Source organism: Triticum urartu, chromosome 6A, assembly GCF_056163025.1.
Source record: "Triticum urartu cultivar PI428250 chromosome 6A, HENAU_Tu73, whole genome shotgun sequence".
Classification (NCBI taxonomy): domain Eukaryota; kingdom Viridiplantae; phylum Streptophyta; class Magnoliopsida; order Poales; family Poaceae; genus Triticum; species Triticum urartu.
Genome location: NC_141878.1, coordinates 537,304,854 through 537,318,920, shown reverse-complemented (window position 1 = coordinate 537,318,920; position 14,067 = coordinate 537,304,854).

Here is a 14,067-nt window from a genome sequence, read left to right as displayed (position 1 = left end):
ACCGAACATATTTTAGTTTGTGAACAAAATTTAAAAAGATGAACACTTTTCGAAAATAAGCGAACAATTTTTGAAATTCTAAACTTTTATGAAATTTCTGAAGAAAAATGTGAAAACAGGAACATTTTCTTAAAAAGGAACAACATCTGAATTTTTAACTTTCTAGAAAAAAATTCTATAAACATTTGTTGAAAAAAAAGAGCAAGAAGAAAGAAAAAAAGACAGAAAAAAGAAAGAGAAAAAACGAAAAAGGAGAGAAAAATGAAAAATAAATATAAAAAGAAAAAACCGGTTCAGCAACCTTCTAGAAGGTTCCCAAAAGCGAAAAAAACGGCTAGGAACAGTCATAGAAGGTTCCCAAAACCGCTATAGTTGGAACGCTTAACAGGCCAGCCCACGCGCGACCGTTTGCAGCAGAGAGCGGCAAATAGGGGTTTCCGGTAATTCTTGCTGTTTTTTTCTTTTCGAGGGATGGTATTCTTGCTGCTGCGAGGCCTTATCTGTGAGGCCCTGGCTAGTCTCACGAATCAACAGGTAGTGTTTGAGAGGGGATCGAGAAGAACAGGATGAGAAAAAGGGGAAACCTAGAGGAAAAGAAGAACACGGAAGAGATGAGGTTCAGTTACTATTCATTCAACATCATGCCCTCTCTACAGTTTGTAGTTACAATATAACCACACCACCAGTACGCTACCAGCCGGACCCATGCTACCTCTTGAGCACTGTGTTGGTTTTCCCTTGAAGAGGAAAGGGTGATGCAGTAAAGTAGCGTAATTATTTCCCTCAGTTTTTGAGAACCAAGGTATCAATCCAGTAGGAGATCACGCTCGAGTCCCACGCACCTACACAAACAAATAAGAACCTCGCAACCAACGCGATAAAGGGGTTGTCAATCTCTTCACGGTCACTTACGAGAGTGAGATCTAATAGATATGATAAGGTAATATTTTTGGTATTTTTACGATAAAAAGAAATAAAGATGCAAAGTAAAATAAATGGCAATAGAAATAGAAAAGTGTCGGAAGATTAATATGATGGAGGATAGACCCGGGGGCCATAGGTTTCACTAGTGGCTTCTCTCAAGAGCATAAGTATTACGGTGGGTAAACGAATTACTGTCGAGCAATTGATAGAATTGAGCATAGTTATGAGAATATCTAGGTATGATCATGTATATAGGCATCACGTCCGTGACAAATAGACCGAAATGATTCTGCATCTACTACTATTACTCCACACATCGACCGCTATCCAGCATGCATCTAGAGTACTAAGTTCATAAGAACAGAGTAATGCTTTAAGTAAGATGACATGATGTAGAGGGATAAACTCATGCAATATGATATAAACCCTATCTTTTTATCCTCGATGGCAATAATACAATACGTGCCTTGCTGCCCCTGCTGTCACTGGGAAAGGACACCGCAAGATTGAAGCCAAAGCTAAGCACTTCTCCCATTGCAAGAAAGATCAATCTAGTAGGCCAAACCAAACTGATAATTCGAAGAGACTTGCAAAGATAACCAATCATACATAAAAGAATTCAGAGGAGATTTAAGTATTGTTCATAGATAAACTTGATCATAAACCCACAATTCATCGGATCTCGACAAACACACCGCAAAAGAAGATTACATCGAATAGATCTCCAAGAAGATCGAGGAGAACTTTGTATTGAGATCCAAAGAGAGAGAAGAAGCCATCTAGCTAATAACTATGGACCCGAAGGTCTGAGGTAAACTACTCTCACATCATCGTAGAGGCTATGGTGTTGATGTAGAAGCCCTTTGTGATCAATGCCCCCTCCGACGGAGCGACGGAAAAGGCCCCAAGATGGGATCTCACGGGTACAGAAGGTTGCGGCGGTGGAAATAGGGTTTTGGCTCCGTGTCTGATGTTTCCAAGGTATATGGGTATATATAGGAGGAAGAAGTATGTCGGTGGAGCAACGAGGGGCCCACGAGGGGAGGTGGGCGCGCCCCCCTACCTCGTGCCTTTCTCGTTGATTGCTTTACGTAGAATCCAAGTCCTCTGGACCATGTTTGTTCCGAAAATCACGTTCCTGAAAGTTTCATTCCGTTTGGACTCCGTTTGATATCCTTTTCCTTCGAAACACTGAAATAGGCAAAAAAACAGCAATTTGGGCTGGGCCTCCGGTTAATAGGTTAGTTCCAAAAATAATATAAAAGTGTATAATAAAGCCCATTAAACATCCAAAACAGAATATAATATAACATGGAACAATAAAAAAGTATAGATACGTTGGAGACGTATCAAGCATCCCCAAGCTTAATTCCTGCTCGTCCTCGAGTAGGTAAATGATAAAGACAGAATTTTTGATGTGGAATGCTACTCAGCATAATTTTCAATGTAATTCTCTTATTTTTGGTATGAATATTCAGACCCGAAAGATTCAAGACAAAAGTTTAATATTGACATAAAAATAATAATACTTCAAGCATACTAACTAAGCAATTATGTCTTCTCAAAATAACATGGCCAAAGAAAGTTATCCCTACAAAATCATATAGTCTGGCTATGCTCTATCTTCATCACACAAAATGTTTAAATCATGCACAACCCCGATGACAAGCCAAGCAATTGTTTCATACTTTTTATGTTCTCAAACTTTTTCAATCTTCACGCAATACATGAGCGTGAGCCATGGACATAGCACTATATATGGAATAGAATGGTGGTTGTGGAGAAGACAAAAAAGGAGAAGATAGTCTCACATCAACTGGGCGTATCAACTGGCTATGGAGATGCCCATCAATAGATATCAATGTGAGTGAGTAGGGATTGCCATGCAACGGATGCACTAGAGCTATAAGTATATGAAAGCTCAACAAAAGAAACTAAGTGGGTGTGCATCAAACTCGCTTGCTCATGAAGACCTAGAGCATTTTGAGGAAGCCCATCATTGGAATATACAAGCCAAGTTCTATAATGAAAAATTCCCACTAGTATATGAAAGTGATATCATATGAGACTCTCTATCATGAAGATCACGGTGCTAGTTTGAAGCACAAGTGTGGAAAAAGGATAGTAGCATTGTCCCTTCTCTCTTTTTCTCTCATTTTTTGGGCCTTGTCCTTTTTTATGGCCTTTTTTTTGTCTGGAGTCTCATCCCGACTTGTGGGGGAATCATAGTCCCCATCATCCTTTCCTCACTTGGGACAATGCTCTAATAATGATGATCATCACACTTTATTTACTTACAACTCAAGAATTATAACTCGATACTTAGAACAAAATATGACTCTATGTGAATGCCTCCGGCGGTGTACCGGGATATGCAATGAATCAAGAGTGACATGTATAAAAATTATGAACGGTAGCTTTGCCACAAATACGATGTCAACTACATGATCACGCAAAGCAATTATGACAATGATGAAGCTGTAGGATCGAAAGTATGTCTAGAGGGGGGGGGGGTGATTAGACTACTTGACCAAATAAAAACTTATCCTTTTCCCAATTTTAGTTCTTGGCAGATTTTAGCAACTTTGGACAAGTCAAGCAATCTTAACACAATTCAAGCAAGCATGCAAAGAGTATATGAGCAGCGGAAAGTAAAGCATGCAACTTGCAAGAATTTAAAGAGAAGGGTTTGGAGGATTCAAACGCAATAGGAGACACGGATGTTTTTGTCGTGGTTCCGATAGGTGGTGCTATCGTACATCCACATTGATGGAGACTTCAACCCACGAAGGGTAACGGCTGCGCGAGTCCACGAAGGGCTCCACCCACGTAGGGTCTGATGACCCACAAGTATAGGGGATCTATCGTAGTCCTTTCGATAAGTAAGAGTGTCGAACCCAACAAGGACCAGAAGGAAATGATAAGCGGTTTTCAGCAAGGTATCCTCTGCAAGTACTGAAATAAGTGGTAACAGATAGTTTTGTGATAAGATAATTTGTAACGAGCAACAAGTAACAAAAGTAAATAAAGTGCAGCAAGGTGGCCCAATCCTTTTTGTAGCAAAGGACAAGCCTGAACAAACTCTTATATAAGGAAAAGCGCTCCCGAGGACACATGGGAATATCGTCAAGCTAGTTTTCATCACGTTCATATGATTCACGTTCGGTACTTTGATAATTTGACATGTGGGTGGACCGGTGCTTGGGTGCTGTTCTTACTTGAACAAGCATCCCACTTATGATTAACCTCTATTGCAAGCATCCGCAACTACAACAAAAGTATTAAGGTAAACCTAACCATAGCATGAAACATATGGATCCAAATCAGCCCCTTACGAAGCAACACATAAACTAGGGTTTAAGCTTCTGTCACTCTAGCAACCCATCATCTACTTATTACTTCCCAATGCCTTCCTCTAGGACCAAATAATGGTGAAGTATTATGTAGTCGACATTCACATAACACCACTAGAGGCTAGACAACATACATCTCATCAAAATATCGAACGAATACCAAATTCACATGACTACTAATAGCAAGACTTCTCCCTTGTCCTCAGGAACAAACGTAACTACTCACAAAGCATATTCATGTTCATAATCAGAGGGGTAATAATATGCATAAAGGATCTGAACATATGATCTTCCACCAATTAAACCAACTAGCATCAACTACAAGGAGTAATTAACACTACTAGCAACCTACTAGCACCAATCCCGGACTTGGAGACAAGAATTGGATACAAGAGATGAACTAGGGTTTTAAGATGAGATGGTGCTGATGAAGATGTTGATGGAGATTGCCCTCTCCCAATGAGAGGAGCGTTGGTGATGATGATGGCGATGATTTCCCCCTCCGGGAGGGAAGTTTCCCCGGAAGAACAGCTTTGCCGGAGCCCTAGATTGGTTCCGCCTCGTGGCTGTGGAGTTTCTTCCCGGAAGGTTGCTTCTGGTTTTTTTCTCGACGAAAGACTTCATATAGCAGAAGATGGTCATCGGAGAGCCACCAGGGGGCCCACGAGGTAGGGGGCGCGCCCCCCACCCTCGTGGACAGGGTGTGGGCCCCCTAGTCTTTATCTTTGGCGAGGATTTTTCATTATTTATTATAAGGTATTCCGTGGAGTTTCAGGACTTTTGGATTTGTGCAGAATAGGTCTCTAATATTTGCTCCTTTTCCAGCCCAGAATCCCAGCTGCCGGCATTCTCCCTCCTTATGTAAACCTTGTAAAATAAGAGAGAATAGCCATCAGTATTGTGACATAATGTGAAATAACAACCCATAATGCAATAAATATCGATATAAAAGCATGATGCAAAATGGACGTATCAACTCCCCCAAGCTTAGACCTCGCTTGTCCTCAAGCGAAAGCCGATAACAATAAATATGTCCCCATGTTTAGAGGTATAGGCGTCGATAAAAATAAAATACGGACATGAAGGCATCATGATTATTCTCATAACAACAACATATATAGATATTGTCATATGATTACTTATGTTCAAGTGATGATTTATTCACAGTGCAAAAGTATGAATTAGAAACCTTATTGAGAACCAACAAACTATAACCTCAGTCATTGAAGCAATTGCAATTTATCATAACATCAGAAAGAGTCTATGTCAGAGCTAAAAAGCAAGTCCACATACTCAACTATCATCTAGTCCTTCATAATTGCTAACACTCGCGCAATACTTGTGGTTACGGAGTTTTAATCGGACACAGAGAAAGATAGAGGCTTATAGTTTCGCCCCACAACCTTTTACCTCGAGGGTAATGTCAACAATAATAACTCATGCCCCCTACATCCAATTAGATATATATATCAGGTTCTTTCCAACATGCTGGGCTTGCCAAAGGATAAAATGAAAAAGTAAAGGTGAAGATCACCATGACACTTGCATAAGGTAGAAGATAATAATAAAAGATAGGCCCTTCATAGAGGGAAGCAGAGGTTGCCATGCGCTTTTATTCTTGGATGCACAAAATCTTAATGCGAAAGAACGTCACTTTATATTGCCCCTTGTGATATGAACCTTTATTATGCAGTATGTCGCTTTTATTACTTCTACATCACAAGATCATATAAAGCTTATTTCTCCCACACTAATCATACATATTTAGAGCAATTTTTATTGCTTTGCACCGGTGACAACTTACTTGAAGGATCTTATTCAATCCATAGGTAGATATGGTGGACTCTCATGGCAAAACTGGTTTAAGGGTATTTGGAAGCACAAGTAGTATCTCTTCTTGGTGCTGAGAATTTGGCTAGCATGAGGGGGAAAGGCGAGCTCAACATGTTGGATGATCCATGACAACATACTTTATCTCAGATATAAGAAAACATAATCCATTACGTTGTCTTCCTTGCCCAACATCAACTATTTAGCATGTCATATTTCGATGAGTGCTCACAATCATAAAAGATGTCAATAATAGTATATTTATATGTGAAACCTCTCTTTCCTTATTACTTCCTATTAATTGCAACGATGACCAAAGCTATGTCTGCCAACTCGCAACAACTTTTAAATCATCATACTCTTCCTATGTGAAGTCATTACTATCAATAAGATCAATATGAACTTTTGTTTCTTCTTATTCTTTTTCTCTTTTCTTTTATTCACCCAAGATCATAGCAAGAAATTCAAGCCCTTGACTAAACAGTAATCTTTATTATATATCTCATGGACTCGATTACAAAGAGAGATCATAAGGCAAAACTCAAAACTAGATCATGCCATAAACTTTATTCTACTAGATCAAAATACTACTAACAAGATCGAACTAAGGAAAACGGTAAAGATAGGAGTTGCGATTGTGATACGATACCGGGGCACCTCCCCCGAGCTTGGCAGTTGCCAAGGGGAGTGCCCATACCCATGTGATTATATCTCCTTGGTTGGTGAAGATGGAGGTGATGGATAGTCGCACATCGAGCGTAAGAGGTCCTCTAGCTTGCGAATAATGCCCTTGAGTGCAAAGATATGCTCCTTCAACAAAATATTTTCACTTGTGAGATACTTGTTTTGAATACGAGTTAACTCAATCATCTGGAAAGCTTCGATCTCAGTTGGGGTAACAAGGTTGAGATCAAGTTGAAGGATGTCTTTTGTTGCCGGAGCTTGGTTCTCCGTGGTCTTCTTGATCCCTTCATCCTTGTTGATCTCCATGGGTTCTTCCCTTTTCAGCTCTATCTTCATTAGCCAGGCATCTTTGTCACCGTTGTTGGAGGAGGGGGACGACATGATGCCTGGCCTTGACAACCCTGACAGAGGACAGCCCAAAACAAGAACGGAGGATATTTGCGTGATACGGGAGTCAAAACCTTCGGGAGAATATATAGTGAATTTTTACCGACAAAAATACGTATCGTGCAAGAAAACGGAGTCCAGAAGGCACACGAGGAGCTCACGAGGTAGGGGGCGCACCCAGGGGGGTAGGGTGCGCCCTCCACCCTCGTGGGGCCCTCGTGTCCTTCCCAGACTGCTACTTAATTTTCTATTTTTCTAAATATTCCAAAACGGAGAAATATTGCCTTAAAATTGTTTTGGAGTTGGTTTACTTACCGTAGCACATACCTATTCCTTTTCGGAGTCTGAAACGTTCTGGAAAGTGTCCCTTATGTATTCCTCCGGGGTTACGGTTTCAATAATATTGGTTTCAATATTTATGGGATTACCTAAGATATAATGTTTAATTCTCTGACTGTTTACCACCTTCGGATTTGTGCCTTCGAAGTTGTTGATTTTTATGGCACCGGAATGATAGACCTCCTCGATAACATAGGGGCCTTCCCATTTAGAGAGGAGTGTTCCTGCAAAAAATCTTAAACGAGAGTTGTATAGCAATACATAATCACCTACATTAAACTCACGCTTTTGTATCCTTTTGTCATGCCATCTTTTAACCTTTTCTTTAAACAACTTGGCATTTTCATAAGCTTGGGTCTCCATTCATCAAGTGAGCTAATATCAAATAACCTCTTTTCACCGGCAAGTTTAAAATCATAGTTGAGCTCTTTAATAGCCCAATATGCCTTATGTTCAAGTTCGAGAGGTAAGTGACATGCTTTTCCATATACCGTTTTATACGGAGACATACCCATAGGATTTTTATATGCAGTTCTATAGGCCCATAATGCATCATCAAGTTTCTTGGACCAATTCTTTCTATACCTATTGACAGTCTTTTGAAAAATTAATTTGAGTTCTCTATTACTCAATTCTATTTGACCACTAGACTATGGGTGATACGGAGATGCAATTCTATGATTGACGTCATATTTAGCAAGCATTTTACGGAAAGCACCATGAACAAAATGTGAACCACCATCAGTCATTAAATATCTAGGGACTCCAGACCTCGGAAAAATAACTTCTTTAAGCATTTTAATAGAAGTGTTATGATCAGCACTACTAGTTGGAATAGCTTCCTGTAACGCCCCGAGACCGATGTGCCAGGTGTCCTCCAGTTATTCGCTGTTGTTGCCTTGTCATTGCTTGCGTGTCATGCTTTCCATATCATGTCATCATGTGCATTTCATTTGCATACATGTTCATCTCATGCATCCGAGCATTTTCCCCGCTGTCCGTTTTGCAATCCGGCGCTCCTATGTCATCCGGTGTCCCTCTCTACCTCTGTTGGTGTGCGGGTGTTAAACGTTTTCGGATTGGACCGAGACTTGTCATGCGGCCTTGGTTTACTACCGGTAGACTGCCTGTCAAGTTTCGTGCCATTTGGACTTTGTTTGATACTCCAACGGTTAACCGAGGGACCGAAAAGGCCTCGTGTGTGTTGCAGCCCAACACCCCTCCAAAGTGGCCCAAAACCCACCTAAACCCCTTACATCATCTAGGTCGTTCGATCACGATCGCGTGGCCTGAAACCGCACCTCATTTGGACTCTCCTAACTCCCTCTACCTATAAATATGTGGCCTCCCCCGAAATTTTCGTGGATGAAACCCTAACCTCCTCCTCCACGCGCCGCCGGACATGTCCGCCCGGCGGTTGTACGTCCAACCGCCCGCCGCAGCGAATCACGCGCTGCCACCTGTCCACCGCCGCCGTTCCACTGCCGCCAGCCCGCGGAGCCCGTCGCGGGCCCAGATCCACGCCGCCGCATGGCCGGTCGCCGCCTCCTCGCGCGTCTCGCCGCCCCGCCACCATCGACCATCGTCGGAGAGTTCTCGCCGCCTGTAACGCCCTCGATGCGGCTATAGCTCCCACGTGTCGAGGCACGACTTAGAGACATAACCGCATTGAAAGCAATGTCGCAAGTTAGGCAATCATCACAACATCCCATGTAATATATAGAATAAAAGGGGAGGTACATAGTTGGCTTACACTCGCCATGTCAAATCAAAGTACATAAATAACATACATCATCCAAACACTCATGGCCCGACTACGGCGCCAAAATAGAAGAAAACCCAACATGCGACACGGTCCCGATCAAACCCCAACTGGGCACCACTACTGATCATCAGGAAAAGAGACATAGTAACGTTGAGAGTCCTCGTCGAACTCCCACTTGAGCTCGTACGTGTCACCTGGAGCGGAATCACCTGGACCTGCATCTGGTATAGTAGGAATTTGTGAGCCACAGGGACTCAGCAACCTCGCACCCTCGCGATCAAGACTATCTAAGCTTATAGGAAGGGGTAAGGCAAATATATGTGGAGCTGCAGCAAGCGACTAGCATGTATGGTGGCTAACTTATTCGCAAAAGAGAGCGAGAAGAGGAGGCAAAGCGCGAGCGAGAATCTAGAGGAACAACTTGCGCAAGCATTACTCCAACACCGTGTCCACTTCCCGGACTCCGCCGAGAAGAGGCCATCACGGCTACACACTCGGTTGATACATTTTAATTAAGTTAAAGTTCAAGTTATCTACAACTGGACATTAACAAATTCCCATCTGCCCATAACCGCGGGCACGGCTTTCGAAAGTTCAAACCCTGCAAGGGAGTCCCAACTTAGCCCATGACAAGCTCTCACGGTCAACGAAGGAATAGACCTCCTCCCAAGACGTTCCGATCAGACTCGGTATCTCGGTAATTCAAGACACTTCGACAGGTTAAAACAAGACCAGCAACACCGCCCGAATGTGCCGACAAATCCCGATAGGAGCTGCACATATCTCGTTCTCAGGGCACACTCAGATGAGCAAGACGTCGGGTAAGCCAGCCCAGAGTTGCCCCTGGTAGCCTCGGACATCGCTCAGTGGGACCAACACTCAGAGGAGCACTGGCCCCGGGGGGGTTAAAATAAGATGACCCTTGAGTCTGTAGAACCCAAGGGAAAGAAAAGGGCTAGGTGGCAAATGGTAAAACCAAGGTTGGGCATTGCTGGAAAAGCTTTAATCAAGGCGAACTATCAAGGGGTTCCCATTATAACCCAACCGCGTGAGGAACGCAAAATCCGGGAACATAACACCGATATGACGGAAACTAGGGCGGCAAGAGTGGAACAAAACACTAGGCGAGAGGCCGAGCCTTCCACCCTTTACCAAGTGTATAGATGCATTAAGATAACATAGCAATATAATGATATCCCAACAAGTAAATAAATGTTCCAACAAGGAACGGCTCCAATCTTCACCTGCAACTAGCAACGCTATAAGAGGGGGGCTGAGCAAAGCAGTAACATAGCCAATCAACGGTTTGCTAGGACATGGTGGGTTAGAGGTTGGACATGGCAATTGGGAGGCTGACAAGCAAAAGGTAGGCATCGTAGCATTGGCATAGCAAAAGAGCGAGCAAACTAGCATAGCAAAGATAGTAGTGATTTCGAGGGTATGATCATCTTGCCTGCAAAGCTGTTAGAGTTGACTGGATCCTCAAAAGCAAACTCAACGGGCTCCTCGTTAGCGAACTCGTCTCCCGGCTCTACCCAAACAAGACAAACAAGCAACAAGGATACAATCAACCACGTGCAAGCTCAAACAATAAGATGCAATGATGGTATGCTATGCGGGATGCGATGCGGGATGCAAAATGCAAGATATGATAGGAAATGTATGAATCTGGCCTCAACTTGGAAAACCAAGTGTGCCACTGGAAACATGAGATGAAATCGCTTGAAAACGATATAAAGAACGCCGGAATCGAAGTTACGGTTTGGAAATGGCAAGCGATTCAAAATTGGCACCGGTCTGCGATTTACAGCAAGTAGGCATCTAAATGCAACGAAATGAACATGCTACAGCACTCAAACATGGCATCAAAATACATGGCAGGGAAGCATTCAAGATGCTTAATAAAAGACTAGCACTGAGCTACGGCCAATTCATCCATTAACAGGTTCAAACAAGCATGGCAAAAACGCAAATGGAAAACAGATCTCAGACTTAGTGAAATTAACACTTATCTGAAATTTCAGATCATGAAGCCCTCTTCGGAGCAACAAAACAACATGCTACAGGACCTGATTATGACAAAGAAGAATATGGCATGGAGCTACTCAACAAGCTTAACAAAAGACCCTTAGTGACCTTGAGCCAAAAGGGATCACAAAATATACTAACAAGCACACGAACATAGCTAAAACATAATCAGTTTTCAGACTTAGTGAAAACTGACACATGCTGAAATATAACTCACGAAGGCATGTAAACGAGCTCGATGCACTCACTACGGTGCAAGTCATGGCAAGGCAAGCATACATCCATTAAGAAGGCACAAAATGCAAGCTAGACATGGCATGAACAATGGCATAGCATGCACGGATCAACTGCAACATCACCGGCAAAATTGCAAACGAGTTGACAATCTGCCCAGATTCACCACGAAGCAAAAGTAGAGCTCGATTGACTCAATCTAGGGTGCTCCATAATTGCAAAAAAAGACATGGATGGATAGAGCACTACAAGATTAACAAAACTCCTTTACTTATCATCCTCAAAAGAGGCACGGATCACTAGGAAACAACATGAACATATGGCATCATGAACTAAATAATCCCAGACTTAGTGAAAACTACTAAGTCCCTGAAAACAGATTTACCGGGTGCCTCACTTTGAAAGCTTGCACAAGTCACCACACACATCACAAAAATGTATGGGTTGCACCTCTGGAAAGATAACAAAACCCTTAACAAAACATATGTACAGCACCATGGCATATCATGCACACAACAATCATGGCAAAAATGACAAAAGTCTAAGATGAACTAGCAGATCTGACAATTAACTCACGAAGCCCTCTTCTAACAGCATTTCGGGCGTCAAGATGCACACAAATGAAAATGATGCAATGGAATGAAATGATGTACTCATCGAGACGAACATTTTGATATACTATATGTCCAAATCGAAGCTACGGATGCGGAGATATCACAGGTCAAAGATAGCACAAAAATTAGGGTACGGAGGGAAAAAGTCAACCCGAGGGGAAAAATCCTAGATCTGGATCTGGCCGGGCGCGGAAAACGAGGATCACCGGAGCTTCGCCGGAACAGTGCTCAGGGTCGCCGGACTTGGCGCTCTTGCCGGATCCGGTCGGGAGGAGGAGGCCGGGGAGGCCGGCGATGGCGGCGGCGAGGTTGGGAACTCCGGGCGCGGCGGGCGGCGACCCGGCGACAAAGGCGGCGGTCGCCGGCGAGGAGGCGGGCGGCGGCCGTCGGCGTCCGGTGGCGCGGGCGCCGGCAAGGGAAGGGGCGGCGGCGTCGGGTGGGCGCCTCCCGCGGGCGGCGGCGGCGAGAAGACGGGCCGCGGGGGCCGGATCTGGGCTCCCGGGCCCGGGCGGTGGGAGGCGGCGCAGGGGGCCACGTGTCGCGACAGGAGAGGGCGAGGGGGCGGCGGCGGACGTGTCCGGCGCCGGGCGGACGTGTCCGGCGCGCGGAGGAAGGGGAGACTAGGGTTAGGGGTGGATTGCACCGCGAATTTCGGAGGGGGTGTATATATAGGCATAGAGGGAGCTAGGAGAGTCCAAATGAGGTGCGGTTTTCAGCCACGCGATCGTGATCGAACGCTCTAGATGATGGAGCAGAGTTAGGTGGGTTTTGGGCCAAATTGGAGGGGTGTTGGGCTGCAACACACACGAGGCCTTTTCGGTCCCTTGGTTAACCGTTGGAGTATCAAACGAAGTCCAAATGATACGAAACTTGACAGGCGGTCTACCGGTAGTAAACCAAGGCCGCTTGGCAAGTCTCGGTCCAATCCGGAAATGTTTAATCCCCACACATGAAAGAAAGCTAGAAATGGCCACCGGAGGAGAACGAAGCGCCGGAATGCAAAATGGACAACGGGGAAAATGCTCGAATGCATGAGATGAACATGTATGCAAATGCAATGCACATGATGACATGATATGAGAAGCATGACAACGACAACAACACACGGAGACAAAAACCCGAACCCGAGAATTAAATATAACTTAACACCGGAAATGACAAGAGTTGGAGTACAAATTGGGAAAGTTATATCCGGGGCGTTACACCGCCCCGCCGCCTCCGACGCATGGCCTCGCCGCCGTCCTCCCTCTGAACCCCGGCGCTGAAGCTCGCCTGCCCCGCCGCCGTTCGACGTTCGCCGGAGCGCCCGTGCCTCCAGCCGCGTCCCCGTCGTCCGGATCCCGCCGGCGCCGCCCTGCCATGGCCTCCTCCACCCTCGCCGGAGTCGTCCGGTGACCTCGCCGCAACCGGCCGCCGCCCTGTCCCAGATCCGGTCGGGTGGGATGAGATCCACCCGGTCTCGAACCAAACACCTCCCACCGCGCCCGGACCGCTCCGTCCCACTCGCCTCTGTCCTGTTGACTTCCTCCGGAGGTCGAAATATCAGTCCCCAGATCCAAGTATTATTTTGCATTTTTCATCATGTCATAACTTCGTCACCGTTGCTCCGATTCGTGCGTGTAGCATATCAAAATGTTCGTCTCGACGAGTACTTCATTTCATCGCATTGCATCATTTTCATTTGAGCTCATCTTGATGCCCGAAATGTTGTTGGAAGAGGGCTATGTGATGTTAGTTTCAGATCTGTTTCAGCTTATGCACTTTTGTCATTTTTGCCATGTTTAATGTGTGCATGATATGATCCTGAGCTCTACATGTATTTTGAAGTATGCCATGTTATCTTTACAGGGGTGTATGCCATGTATTTTTGTGATCTCTGTGGTGACTAGCACAAGCATGCAAAGTAGCT